This window comes from Acinonyx jubatus, chromosome A1 (assembly GCF_027475565.1).
Source record: "Acinonyx jubatus isolate Ajub_Pintada_27869175 chromosome A1, VMU_Ajub_asm_v1.0, whole genome shotgun sequence".
Classification (NCBI taxonomy): Eukaryota; Metazoa; Chordata; class Mammalia; order Carnivora; family Felidae; genus Acinonyx; species Acinonyx jubatus.
The window spans coordinates 113,080,185-113,093,461 of NC_069380.1; the positions used below are offsets into that span (position 1 = coordinate 113,080,185).

At 41.7% G+C, this 13,277-nt stretch overlaps 1 long non-coding RNA gene across 1 annotated transcript; it reads left to right on the forward strand.

The window, feature by feature from the left end:
• The first annotated feature begins 3 nt into the window (after positions 1-3).
• Positions 4-12,921, forward strand: LOC113604553 (uncharacterized). The gene is made up of 2 exons (XR_008297974.1): positions 4-1,206; positions 12,532-12,921. It is a non-coding gene; the product is annotated as an uncharacterized LOC113604553 (long non-coding RNA).
• Positions 12,922-13,277: the final 356 nt, after the last annotated feature.

The window sequence follows — 13,277 nt, forward strand, 5'->3', positions numbered from 1 at the left end:
ACGTGACGTGCGTGGGAGGGGGCGGGGCGGGCCCGCTTACAGAGGCCGGGCGAGCGCGTCTCGATTGGGGGTTCCCCAAAGCTTCTGGCCACAGCCCGGGAGTCTGCGTGCTCTGGAGTTAACCTCCTCCCGCCCCAAACTTGGGCCCCTGAGTTAGGGTGCGAGAAGCCGGGCGCGGGCCTGAGGGAGGTATTTGGGGTCCTCAGTTTGGGGAGGTTGGAAAGAAGATAGAAGAAAAAACTGGAAGACCGACGTTTCTCCTGGTCTCTGCAGAGGGGGCCATGCCTTCCTGCAGAGGACTAGAAAAACCCAGGTGCCCTTATCCAGGTGAGGAGCACGGAGACCTTAACAGAAAACCGCCAAGCAGACCGAAGCAGTGACTCAACGTTCCCATTCCCAGCTTTGGGGGTCAGATCCGGAACCCTGCCCGCCCCCCACCCTTCCTCTTCACTTAAGGACATGCCCCAGACTCTAGAGAGAACATATATGCCTCTGGTGCTGAAACTATCGGGGAATATGAAAGTTAATAAGCTACATGTTCACAGAGAGTTTGCTACACTAAACCAGTTTCAAAGGCAGAGCTGCAAGGAGGCATAAAGAATGAGGCGCCCTCTGAGTCTAGGGAGTCGGTACTTCTCGCATAGCCACCCAGACCGACCCTGCAGCTCCCACGAGCTCACAAAGGTGTGAATATTCAGCCAATCTCTTATTTGCTTTAGTGTGTTAAATAAAGGCTTTGGCATCTTCCATTGAGTAAAACGCAATGTTCTGCTTTTGTACCCCTGGATGGCGGGTAAAGCCACACCTGCAAAAAGAAGTCTGGTTTTCTGTAAAAATACAAATGACCACAATTCGGTTGTCTCCTGCTTGCCTGAGGTGCAAGTTAGTAACCCAGAAAATGTAAAACAAGAAGCCTCATAGAACTTGCAACAAATTTTTTTTAAAAAAGAAAAAAAAGTCACCGTGTGAGATGATCTGTAAATGTGTTACAGAGGCCAGAGTAGCTCCCAGATTTCATCAGTGAAATAAGTCATCTGTACCTTCAGTGTCACATGCCTAGTTGATGCTGTCATAAAGGAAGGGTGGGGTCCATAAAGAATCTAGAACCAGCAGAATCTGAATAAGAATGTGTTGTGGGCTTCCACTCTGTCCAGGAGAGAGGCTACTGATTCTAATGACCAGGATCAATACCTATTATCAGGACAGGTAAAAATTTAATTCAAATTCAATCCCTCACTCAGTAAATACCCACTGAATGCTTACTGTGTTCTAGTCTTTCAATACTTACAGCAAATAAGATCTCTGCCTTTATTGAGTTTATATACTAGCAAAGTTAAATTCTGGATATCCCTTAAGAACATGCAAAGACCCATACTCTGAATTAGTCTTCCTATCACTTAAGGGGTCTTAAGTAAATAAACCCGCTGAGAAACAATTGTCCAAGACAATGGACATGACTGGTACTAGTTAAACTAGTTGTATATACTCTTTCTCAATTAATAAATTCACCTGAGAGTTATAAATCAGCTTCTGTTCACTGGGTTGAGTTATAAAGTTGTTTTATCCGAATTAATTTCGCAGAGCCTAATTAGGCTTAAATGAAGTGAAATGTAAGTTTCTGAATCTTGCCAAACTGAGGACCAGATAGGCCCCAGTTTCACAGCAGCCCAATCAAGATGCAGCCTATGCATTCATGGGGTGCCTGGGTAGCTCAGTCAGTTAAGTGGCCAGCATGGGCTCAGGTCATGATCTTGCAGTCCTCAGATTTGAGCCCTGCATCAGGCTCTGTGCTGACAGCTCAGAGCCTGGAGCCTGCTTCAGGTTCTCTGTCCGCCCTCCATCTCTCTCAAAAATAAACAAACATTTAAAAAAAAAAAAAGATGCAGCCTATGCATTCAGCCTTGCATCTTTCTTTGAACATCTTAAATGGAAGCTTTACTTGTGGTTACATCCTTCAAGAACAGGGGCAACATGATTGCTTCTAAAGCTTAATCGTAAGCAAGTAAAATAGAGTAAATCATTAGAGTAAAAACCTTCTTGTACCTGTCCTGCCTATGCAACACAGGCTCTTGTTGACATAACTGACTGTAATAGGGACATTACTCTCCAGTATGAAACCCAAGACTGTAGGCTCCCAGAGGACAGAGATTGCCTTGCACCCACTCCCAAAGTATGGGCTCCCAAAAACACGAATTAATTTGATGACCATTTTCCCCTGTAAAACTCAAAAACATGTCTTTGGAAGATATCTTTTCCAGATCCTACTTTATAACATGTAACCAGTGTTATATGTGACCAGTATGAATCTATGCAAGATTCAGGAGTATCATTTTAAAAAACCAAAACAAGGGGTGCCTGGGTGACTCAGTTGGTTAAGCATCGACTTTGGCAGAGGTCCTGATCTCACAGTTTGTGAGTTCGAGCCCCAAGTTGGGCTCTGTGCTGACAGCTCAGAGCCTGGAGCCTGCTTCAGATTCTGTGTCTCCCTTTCTCTCTGCCCCTCCCCTGCTCACACTCTGTCTCTCTCTGTCAAAAATAAATAAACATAAAAACACACACACACACACACACAAAACAAGGGGCACCTGACTGGCTCAGTCAGTTAAGCATCTGACTTGGGCTCAGGTCATGATCTCGTAGTTTGTGGGTTCAAGCCCCAGGTTGGGCTCTGTGCTGACAGCTTGGAGCCTGGAGCCTGCTTCAGATTCTGTGTCTCCTTCTCTCTCTGCCCCTTCCCCGCGCTCACAGTGTCTTTCTCAAAATGCACATTAAAAATTTTTTTAAACAAAAACTTAAGAAATGAAACAAAACCCCTTTATTTTCATCTTTCACCATCCCTTTAAACCTGGGCAGTGGAAGTACATTTATTATACACTTGGTTCAGGCGGGTTCCTTGGGTTCCATGGTCCCTCTTAGGAATAGAAAATTCCTAGGGTGTTCGAGGGGTTCCTGCCTAGCTCAATCTATAGACTATATGACTCTTGATCTTGGGGTCGTGATTTTAAGTGCCATGTGGGAATAGAGCTTACTTAAAAAAAAAAAAAAAAAAAAGTCCTAAGGTGTTTGAGTCACAAAAAATGACACTTTTTCCTCTTTTCCAGCTGGGGGTTTCTCTCTCAATGTTTGCCCGAGAGAGGCATCATGCCTGGTCTTTCTTGTATTACCTCAGCTTACCAACCAGAGGCAAAGGGAGGCGGAGAGAGGAAAAGTAAGGGGAGTGGGAAAGTTCTTAACTTTTACTTCCATGTGATGGTTTAACACTTGGGCATAGTAGATGTTTAAAGCCACCTTTTTTTTCCTGATAGATACTTGTACGGTTACTTTAGAAACCACCCGCATCCCCATCCTCTGGTGGTTATCCACCCAGCAAAAGCACTCTGTTCTGACAGTTCTTTTACTTCCTCTTTCAGGCCCTAGCATTCTGGAGGCCCACTTCCAATTTCTTGTCTGTTGAAACTTGTTATGCTCTGTAAGAACTCTGTCTGATAGGATCTAAGATGGCTCTCACACTGGACCATTTGCAAGTGGCCCCAGGGCCACCCCATATAGTTATGCGTGGTGGTGCACTCCATACCCTAGGGAGTACCGTTCCCACCATCCTTGCCAGAGATTTGTCTATTGATTTTGACAGTTTTCCAGCAGGTGGCAATAAAGTGTTTTGTCCAAACTAAATTAGTGGGACTATTTTTCATTAGAAGGTATGAAGTGTCTGGATGAAAGAGAACTTCCTTCTCACGGTGCCATTTAGACTAGCGGTGGCTCTGTATGGTCCACACTTGGTCTGCGTGAATCTCTCACGTACTCCTTGCCCAAACAAACTGGGGAGGACAGGCCAAACCCAGTGCAGTTTGGGTGTTCCTCTGCTCTTCCACCAAAACAGCTGCCAGCCCCTCTCAGCTCCTCTCTATTTTCCAGGCAGGAATCAGACACAGGTCCACTGTGCCTCTCTAACTACAAGAGGCACATCTCATGTAGTCTGAGTAGTTCCACTGAAGGTTCCTCTCCCTCAGCTTGAGGTAAAAGGAAGGCAGGCATCTGGTAAGAATCACAGCATACCAGCAACCGTCTCCAAAAAATTATTTTCTCACTTGACCTTTTATAACTTGTTGTATTTAGAGTTATCTACCTGATTCTGTCTAAACCCTTATTTCTAGGGGGAGTCCATTTCAGAACTCACTTTAGTGAGCTTTTTGGAGGGTAGGGGGAGTTGTTGGATTTTTTTCATAATATCCTGTTGCTTTGGTTAAAACGATATTTCTCAACCAGGGATAATTTTTATGGCCATGTCTAGAGGCACTTCTATGAGCTCTTGGTGCTATTGGCATCTAGCAGGTAGAGGTCAAGGACACTGCTAAACATCCTACAATGCATAGGATAGCCCTCCCCACAACAAAGAATTATCTGACTGAAATGTAACATCTTGCAATAAATAGAATGTCTTCATTTGGTAGTCACTATAAGTAAGAAAACACCTCAAAATTACATCACTTATTTCCTTCCTTTTCCCTCCAAATGTTTTACCTATAGATGTAGAAGTTACATTTGAATATATAATTAGTGTCAAAACAGCATTTCAGATAGCTCTTTAGACCCGATGAGAAGTGATTGGTGTGTTGCTAAGACTTGCGCTGGAGGTAAACCCTGCCAGGAAAGTTATCACTTCAGGTGAAACTTTGTAGTTATTTCTTTGTGAGATGACTTTTATAGCCCAGGAAAACAAACACCTTACCCACCTGCTCTAAGCAGAGACTTTATCTCCCTCAGAAGTCAAGTCATATGTCAAATCACTATGGAAGAAATATACACTTCCTGCAACCCCAGAACACATTCTAGATGCCAGGGAGGACTTCAGCATGTCAGACTCCCCAGGGTGACCAGTGTCACTGGGATGATACTGAAGTGAAGGAGTAGATCTCTGTAGTCACTTCACAACCGACACCCTTATTATTCAAAGAGAAAGCAAATGAATTTCTGTGCAACCCCACTATGGAATAGTCTGAATTCCCTCTTCTAGTTGTAGCAGGATGTTGAGCCCTTCTCTTGTGCCTTCAATAAGGAAACTTTCATTATTTAAGTATCCTCTTCACCCTTACTGATCTCATATCAGACCAAGGCTATTTGAGGACTAGCATATAGATGAACTTTTGTTCAATCAAGGCTGCTATTATCTTTTTTAATAGCATGCTCATAAGAAACTGGAGCCATAGTAGTCAGCCAAAGCCAAAAAGACATATCCCATCCCCACTAACTTTATCACTTAGAAAGTAAAATAAACACAACAAACATTGAATACTTATGAATGTCAGACTTGGAATAAGAACATAGAACCTATGGGGCACCTGGGTGGCTCAGTCGGTTAAGCGTCCGACTTCGACTCAGGTCATGATCTCACCATTGGTGAGTCCAAGCCCCTCATCAGGCTCTGTGCTGACAGCTCAGAGCCTGAAGTTTGCTTCAGATTCTGTGTCTCCCTCTCTCTGCCCCTCCCTTGCTCACACTGTGTCTCTTTATCTCTCTCAAAAATAAATTAAAAAAATTTTTTTAGAGAACATTGAACTTACAATAAGAAAATCTGTATTTGAGTTCTAGCCCTTTCACTTAGTAGCCATGTGACTCTGGGCAAGGTACTTAACCTAAATGCACATTAGAGTCCCCATTAGTAAAATAGGAAAAGTAATACTGAATGAATTGGTATACATAAAAGTGTTTTATAAGCTCTGTACTCCAATTTTTCACTCTTCTCTCCTATGCTGCTTTCAGAGACCTAAAGAAGTCTCTGGAGATGTTTTGCCACCATCTGGGTTTTTATTGCTAGTGATGAGCCCCATGTGGAAATCTTTTTTGGCAGAAGTTGCTAAATACTTGTAAATCTATTTTTAAATGAAAACCAACAACCACTAAGAGCCTCCAAACTCTTGGGGCTATTTAAGTTTTTTGCTTTTTGTTTTTGTTTTTGTTTTTGTTTTTTGAGAAAGAGTACACAAGCGGGAGAGAGGAGCAGATGGGGAGAGGGAGAGGGGGAGAGAGAGAGAGAGAGAGAGAGAACGAGAGAGAGAGAGATAGAAAATCCCAAGCAGGCTCCATGCTCAGCACAGAGCCCAACTCAGGCCTCAATCCCATGACTCTGGAATCATGACCCAAACCAAAATCAAAAGTCATATGTTCAACTGACTGAGCCACCCAGGCACCCCTATTTTTAAGATAGCTGAACCTTGTGAATTGTAACACATATAAGCATACCTCCTCCCTAATAAGGAAGTATATTTACACTTCCCACTTATAGAATAAGACATATATATTGATAAGGATGGGATATAGATGCAGTTTTATGTGCAGGAAAATCGACTGCCTAGAAGATGATGTTGTAACTACCTGGATTCCCACAAAGTAGCAAAATGCTACCTAATTCAATCAAACTCAGCTAGTTTTCTTTTTCTGGAAGTATTCCTGGATATTGGGGGAAAAGAAAGGACTAAAAACTAAACAAAATTAAAATTTTCTCATAAAGAAGCAACTCACCATTAGAGAGTGGTATTGTTGGCTCTTCTAAGGAATGCAGTGGAACCTATCTGGGCCACTTTCCCCAGGACCATTGTGCCAGTGTGCAAGAATGCATGTTCTTCATAAACAAACAAACAAAAAAAAATTACTAGCTGCAAAGAGAAGAAAGTGTTCCAGGGTGTACAAATCCCACGCCAACATCCAAAATAATGGCAAATACTGTTCTGATCTTAGCAACCCAAAGTAACCTTTGAGCCATTTATTTATTCAACACATATTTCTTGAGCAACTATTATGGCCCTGATACTGTGTTAAGGAATATAATCATGATCTCTGCCCTAAAAAAGCTTTATCTTACATATCTCTGGAATAGAATGTTTTTGGAATAGAACCAAAGTTAACATAATGTTTATTTCAGCTTCCATATTCACTCACACAGCTACTGGTGCCATCCAGTTTGGGAAGCTAGAACAATTGACAGTAACTCTCATCTCTGCCAAGTACACATTTTTGGCCTGATCACTTGGAATTCAGTGTATGTCAATAATATAAGCCAATGAAATCATCAGCTATAAGGCTAACTTCTTTTGGCTTCTTGATTAAATTCCTATAGTCAACTAGGTATTTTTTCCACAATCAGAACTTTTATTGTTTAAAAAAGGCGGATGGCGCCTGACTGGCTCTTTCAGTAGAGCATGTGATTCTTGATCTTGGGGTCATGCATTACAGCCTCATGTTGCAGGTAGAGCTTACTTAAAAAGAAAAAAAAGATATTTGTTTTTCTTCTCCCCTCTTCCTACACCTGTGTAAGAGGGAAAAATAATTTTTGTTAGAAGAAAATAGCTTAGCTAAGGGTAGGGAATAAGGTTTTTATTTTATTCTAGTATTTTGTTTGTTTTGAGAGAGGTTGCAAGTGAGCGAGTGGCAGAGAGAGGGAGGGAGAGAAAGGAAGAGAGAAGTGGAGCTCACCCAATGCTGGGCTGGAACCCACGAACTGTGAGATCATGACCTGAGATGAAGTCAGATGCTTAACCAACTGAGCCACCCAAGTGCCCCGATTCTATTTTATTTTATGTAGGCTCTGTGCCCAACATGGGGCTTGAACTCATGACCCCAAGATTGAGAGTCGTACACTCCACCGACTAAGCCACCCAGGCACCCCTCCATGTAAAGGAAACTTAAAAAGTCCTCAGAGGAGTGCCTGGGTGACTCAGTTAAGCATCCAACTTCAGCTCAGGTCATGATCTCACAGTTCATGAATTTGAGCCCCCCATTGGGCTTTGTGCTGACAGCTTGGAGCCTGGAGCCTGGAGCCTGCTTTCAGATTTTTGTCTCCCTCTCTCTCTGCCCCTCCCCCTCCCTTGCTCTCAAAAATAAATAAACATTAAAAAATAATAATAAAATACAAAATAAAAAGTGCTCAGAGATTCAATGAGATTTTGACCTTCACAAAAGCATGGCCCTTCTGCTACCCCTTTGGCCAGAAATCCAGGTAAGAGGGTCTTGCCATTCTGCATACCTTTCCTCTCCCTTAGAGGCCTGAGGTTTTTGGGTCCTCCTACCATTTGACCAGCCAGCCTCCTCAAATTCCTTTCATTAGTGCCACACCTTCTCTGGCAAACTAACAGCCCAAATACTTGCAGATTACACTCTATATACAACCATATTTTTGCCAAATATTTACACCTGACTGCTCTTTTCCACTAAAGACAAAGGTATAATGATTTACAGAAGCATCCAGTGTTTTTCCAGTCTCCCAGCTCATCAGAAGAGAAACTCTGAAGTATGAGGGCTCACATTCTTATTTCAGTCTTTCATAGTAAGAGAGAAACCAAACTGTACATGAGGGAGATGTATTATAGTTATTATGCAAGTGTGTTACTTCCCTTTTAGAGTAGGATACTACCTGTATCCTAAATGAGTGTCTTAGCAAAAACAAGTACCACAAAAACACTTGTGGAAAAATGAAATGGCCCTTAGTGTAAGCAAATTTGTTGCCTTTTAACAACAAATTTTGCTATTTGTTTCTTCTTGTTTGTCTTATGTGTATTGTTTCCCTCCACCTGTAATACTTGGATAGTACATACTCATTCACACACTTGAAAATATTTATTGAGCACGTAGTATATGCCAGGTACTGTGCCACATTCTGGAGACACAGCAGTGAACACACTAGACATGATTCCTGCCTTTTGGGGAACAGAGTGTAATTATGTCAATAAGCCTAACTCCAGTTCAAATGTCCTAAGTATCACCTTATCTGGGCAGCCTCTATGATCTCATCTAGTTGGATAAGGCATCCATATTCTCTGGGCCTCTGGTATCTTGTCCATAATTCACATTGGAGAATTCCCCAAACTAAGATCCCTGAAGGGCCACATCTTCAACTGGAGAACAAGAAAAAAGAACTTGACCTACCAAAGGAAAGGGTAAGGAAATCTGACTGTCTCCAACTTGATTGAGGATGGAGTAGATAAAAAGAAAACTCATCTCTAAGAATCTCTAAACAAGTTTACAAGCATATTGAGGGACCCAGAATTTCACACTACTGGTGTGAACCAGAAAATCCTGAGCTGAAAACTATAAAGGTGATCATGTTAGTGCCCGCCCCCCTCCATCCTGTACCTTGCATAAGCAAAAGTGAATCCTCTGGAAATCCTATAGGTAAGGTTCCAAGAAATATGACCTCATAATAAAATATCACAAAAAAAAACACAAGGAAATAATGAACTTCAGAATAATATCGGCAATGACTGCAAGTATTCTAGTTATCAAATATGGAATATAAATAATGTATATGTGTGACATTGTGATATAATAAGAAATACATATTTGGTCTCTTTCCTGGTTCTTGGCACAGAGCTCCTAAAACCCTTGTAATTTTCTGAGTTATAGGGGTAAAAGGAGTATATTTTCTTATTCATAACAAGCCCCTTTTTCCATCACACCTGAGTTCATGCTAATCAGTTGACTTAAAGAGGGCCCCTAGATAACCTCAGGATGGAGCTAATGCCAGAAAGACCAAAAGATTAGAGGGGTTAGAACTTGCAGCCCCACCTCTGACCTCCTGGGAAGGGAAGGAAGCTGGAGATTAAGCTCTATAAAAACTTGAACAATAAGATTTAATGAGCTTCTGGGTTGGTGAATGCATCCATGGGCTCTGACAGTAGTATATCCCAAATTCCTCAGGGACAGAAGCTCTTAAGCTTAGGAACCTGCTGCACCTGGCCCTACATACCTCTTGATCTGGTTATTCATTTGTATCCATTATAATATCCTTTATAATAAACGAGTAATAGAAAGTGAAGTGTTTCCCTGGGTTCTGTGAGCCATTATAGCATTATAGCAAATTACTGAACTTGAGGAGAGAATCATGGGAACACCCCTGATTTATAGCCAAGTCAGACAGGAGTGGGGGTAACCCAGGGACCCACTACCTGCAATTGGTATCTGAAGGTTGGGGGTGGGGGGCGGACAATCTTGTGTTTGTTTTGGAGTGATTAGATGTGAGATTGACTCAGACCACATTGCTGTCCTGGAAAAGCAAGGGGGTGGGCGTAGAGGGAGGTGCAGGAGCCATGGTAATGTGGACAGCTACTAAAAGCTAAAAAAGACAAGGAAACAGATTCTCTCCAGAGGCCCCCTAGAGCCTGGATTTTAGACTAGTGAGACACAATTGAGACTTTTGACATATAGAACTGTAAGATAATAAATTTGTGTTTTGGGTTTTTTTTTTTTTAAGAAAAACGACCTTATATCCTGGAATAATTTTAGGTTTATAGAAAAGTTGCAAAGATAACACAGAGAGTTCCCAGCTAGCTTAATCCTAGTACCTAATGCCTTAAAAAAAAAAAAAAAAAAAAAAAAAAAAAAAGACGTTAGAGCAGCTTTAGGTTCACAGCAAAATTGAGAAGGTAGAGACTTCACAGATAATCTCTGCCCCAAAATAGGAATTTGTATTTTTTAAGCCACTAAGTTTGTGGTAGTTCGTTAAAACAACAGTAAAAAACAAATACAAAGGCAAATGATGTTTTGAGGAGGAAAAAAAGATGATGTACCATATAATACATATATACATACATATAATACATATATATACATATATATATGGTAAACAAAATTGGCTTTATTAAATAATTCATGAATTGGGCAGCATCCCATCTACCAATTAGAAGGGAGCTCTGAGTTCAAAATGGAAGATTGTTATATGCAGAAGCAGGATGGGACAAGGAAGTTCAAAGAGTGGATTATTTCAGGCCAAGTTACCATCCCTTTGAGAATAGCTGGGGTTTTATCAAGCAGATTACCTCACTAGCATGGACCAGGAAATTCCAGACTGGCTGTTTTAAAATGTGACTCCTGGGAAAGGCTGAAATTGCAGTTAGGTTAGGTATTAAGTCTTGGCAGGACTAAGCACAGGTGACTCCACAGGCATGTTGTTTCTTTTTAACAATGCTCAAGAAAAATGAGAGAATAATTAACCAAAAATTCAGTATAATTGTTACCTCTAGTGGAGGGGATGGAGCATATATATGCAACCACCCAAGAACAGGGCTGCACGAGCCTCTATGTGGCCAAAACAGCCCAGAGATCCACAGCCTAGCTGCAGGTGGAGCCTTTGTACCCGAGGAAAAGGCCCCATCCTCCTGGAGCAGATTTCCCTACCCTTGGTAGGACCTTTGTGAGTGCCCATCTTGTACCACAGTGCTAGCAACCCCACCAAGGGACTTCAGAGGTTCTGCAATATTCTACTTTTCAAGCTGGTTGGACAGTACATGGGGCTTATTTTTCATAATTATCTTTCAAACCATATATACACATATACATTATATACTCTTCTATAAGTATTATTCACAGTTTTTTAAATGGTAAAATATTCAGCTATGTGATGAAATGTAGTACCCTTCCACTCTGTGCAGAGCTTTGCCAGTACTTGAGCACCATTCTCACCCTGTGTACAATCTAAAAATTAGGGAGTTCTGAAGGATATTAGAATGATGCTTTGTTTTGGAGGCACGTGGGTGGCTCAGATGGTTGAGTGTCTGACTTTGGCCTAGGTCATGATCTCACAGTTTGTGTTCGAGTCCCACATAGGGCTCTGTGCTGACAGCTTGGAGCCTGGAGCCTGCTTCAGAGTCTGTGTCTCCCTCTCTCTGCCCCTCCTCCACTTGCACTCTGTCTGTCTCTCTCTCTCAAAATAAACATTAAAATTTTTAAAAAAAGAATGATGCTTTGTTTTTAATATATTTTTTTTAATTTTCCAGGCATATTTTTTTTTTAAGTTATCTCTACATCCAACATGGGGCTTGAACTCACAACCCTAAGATCAAGAGCCATGTGCTCTACTGGCTAAGCCAGCCAAGCACCCCTGGAGTGATGCTTTTCTTAACTCCATGCTAGCTCTTTTCAGAGATGGGGCAAGTTATCCTCAAGCAAGAAAATAAGATTCCCCTTCTTTCAGGATTCCCCCTTTCTTTCTTAGCCCTATCTTAAATGAGGTTTTGTCTGTGTTCTCACCCAGATATTGTACATAGTGGTAGGAGCTAAATGTGCAAACCACAGAGAAGTTAGGGGGCACCTATAATCCAAGAAAGCTCCCTCAGGGGCACCTCCATTGGTTAAGCATCCCACTGTTGACTTTGACTCAGGTCATGATCCTGTTGTTGGAGCACCTCATCAGGCTCTGCTTGGGAATCTCTCTCTGCCCCTTCCCCACTTGTGTGTGCACGTGCACGCACATTCTCTCTCAAAATAAACATTCAAAAAATTTAAAAAAATAAAAAAAAGAAAGAAAGCCCCCTGAGACCTAAAGAGAAATTTCATTACTAGGGATCTAGTATGTCTGATAAAATCTGACATGCTGACATCAGAGAAAGCAAACAGACAGATGAAGTTGGAAGGTTCTGTGCCAGCCTAGGAGTCTTGGATTCTAGATACTGCAACTATGAGATCGCCTTGACTCTTCCAAAGAAGCCTAGGACCTTTTCTTCTCTTTCTTTCTCCTTTTACTTTCTTTTCCTTTCTTAACAGAGCACCTTGGAAAGCAGAGAAGACTATGGAAACACCCCTCCCTCATTCCCATGTAGTCGTGCTATCTTCAGAAGGGGTTACTTGGATCCCCTGGTCTATCAGTTCAAGCCTCAAACCATGAAGAAGTTTTGCTACTTAAATGCAAGTTTCTCCTGCCCATCTAGACCTAAGACATGCTTGGCTCTTCTTAACTCTGATATTGGATCTAGACTAGTAATCAACTCACAGAGTGGCTGAGAGATTCACAGCAGCACCCTTTTTTTTTTAATTGTTTTCAAATGTAAAAATAATATGTAATATTGGGAGTATTCATAACATTTAGCAGAATAAAGAAAAGGGGCGCCTGGGTGGCTCAGTCAGTTAAGCATCTGACTTCAGCTCAGGTCATGACCTCGCGGCCTGGTCAGTAAGTTTGAGCCCCTCATAGGACTCTGTGCTGACAGCTCAGAGCCTCGAGTCTGCTTCAGATTCTGTTTCTCCCTCTCTCTCTGCCCCTCCCTCACTCATGCTCTTTCTCTGTCTCTCAAAAATGAATAAAAGTTTTAAAAAAAAAGAATAAAAAGTAAAATTCTCTCTTTACCCTCTAATCTTAATCCCCCTCTAAAAGTAAATCTTATGAAGTATATCTTCCCAGATCTCTTTTCCTACATTTAGATTTTTTTTCAATGTTTATTTATATTTGAGAGACAGAATGTGAGTGGGAGAGGGGCAGAGAGAGGGAGACACAGAATCTGAAGCAGGCTCCA